The 1,461-nt window shown below is 41.4% G+C and overlaps 1 protein-coding gene across 1 annotated transcript in view; it reads left to right on the top strand.

The window, feature by feature from the left end:
* POLN (polymerase (DNA directed) nu) overlaps positions 1 to 1,461 on the top strand; it is a 296,309-nt gene that overhangs the window by 244,044 nt on the left and 50,804 nt on the right. The window lies entirely within an intron of this gene.

Here is a 1,461-nt window from a genome sequence, read left to right as displayed (position 1 = left end):
CATCCTCCCAAATAATTTGTACCACATGAAGATTGAAAAGGCATGGAGACAGAACAAATCCGCAACACACTCTTTTCCTGATTTTGAATCATGCAATGTTTCCTTGCTCTGTTCTGAGGACTGCTTCTTGGTCCAAGTATAGGTTTTACGTGAGCACAATCAAGAGTTCTAAGATTCTCATTCTTCTAAAGGTTAGCCACAGTTTGTGATCCACACTGACAAATATCTTTACATAATCAATGAAACACAGACATTCCTCTGATACTTTTTGCTTTTTTCCAAGATCCATCTGACATTGGCAATAATGTCTCTGGTACCATGGCCTTTTCTAAATGGCCTCTTATTTCCGGTAGTTTTCTATTAATATACTATTATAATTGTTTTTGGATAATCTTCAGCAGGATTTTGCTTGTGTGTGGTATCAGTGATGTTGTTCTTTCTTGTTGATTGCCATCGAGTCAAGCATGACTCATAGCGGCCCTATGAACAAAAGGCTTGAAGCCTTTCTAGAACTATCATCATTTATTGAAGTTCATAGAAGTTTCCAGAAGCATGTTGTTTAGGAAGTGGATGCCACTCCTGCTCCCAAATTGATATTGTTTGATAATTTCCACAATCAGTCAGGTCATCCTTTTTTAGAATGAGAACAAATACGGATCTCTCCCAGTCAGTTGGTCAGTAGTTATCCTCCAGTTTTCTTGGCACAACTTGGAAAGCACATCTAGGGCAGCGTTAGGTTGTTGAAACATGTCAGTTACTATTTCATTAATTCCTGGGGCCCTGTTTTTTCCCCAATTCCTTCAGAGCGTCTTGAACCTCCTCCTTCATCACCACTGCGTCTTGATCATATTGGTTATTGTTGTTTACCGTCAAGTCAGGACCCACCTATAGCTGGCCCTCCAGCGGGTTTTCAGAAGCAGTTAGTAGAACAGGAAGAGATTGCCCATCCTTCTCCCGTGGAGCATCTGGTGGATTTGAACCATGTGCCTTCAGGATTGTAGTACAGCTTCTAACCATGAGGCTGCCAGAGAGCTCGTCTTGAGATATGTTGTCTCACTAAGTCCTGTGCCAGCCTGTTGAACCAACTTTGCTTTCTTGGTATAAATCTCACTTGGATGTAAAGTATTATTTTCTTAATTAAGTATTAAAATAATTTCTTAATTTTCTGTTCAGGATCAGCATGGATGGTGAGGAGATTGAGATAGTTAACAGTTTTCATTTACTTGGCTCCACAGTCAACGCACAGGTAACAGCAGCCAGGAAATCAGGAGATGAATTGCATTGGGAAAGTTGGCTGTGAGGGACCTCTCAAGAGTACTGACGAGCAACGATGTTAGACTGGAGACTAAGGTGCAACCTGACCCGGCTATAGTCTTCACAATTGCGTGCTATGCATCAGAGAGTTGGACAGTGAATAGGGCTGATAGAGGATTTATGCCTTTGAGCTGTGGTGCTCGAGAA

This window comes from Elephantulus edwardii, unplaced genomic scaffold (genome assembly GCF_000299155.1).
Source record: "Elephantulus edwardii isolate Elephantulus edwardi_28Jun2011 unplaced genomic scaffold, EleEdw1.0 scaffold00129, whole genome shotgun sequence".
In the NCBI taxonomy this organism is placed as follows: Eukaryota; Metazoa; Chordata; class Mammalia; order Macroscelidea; family Macroscelididae; genus Elephantulus; species Elephantulus edwardii.
The sequence above is the reverse complement of the archived record's forward strand: the minus strand, read 5'-3'. Positions and strand labels throughout refer to the sequence as shown.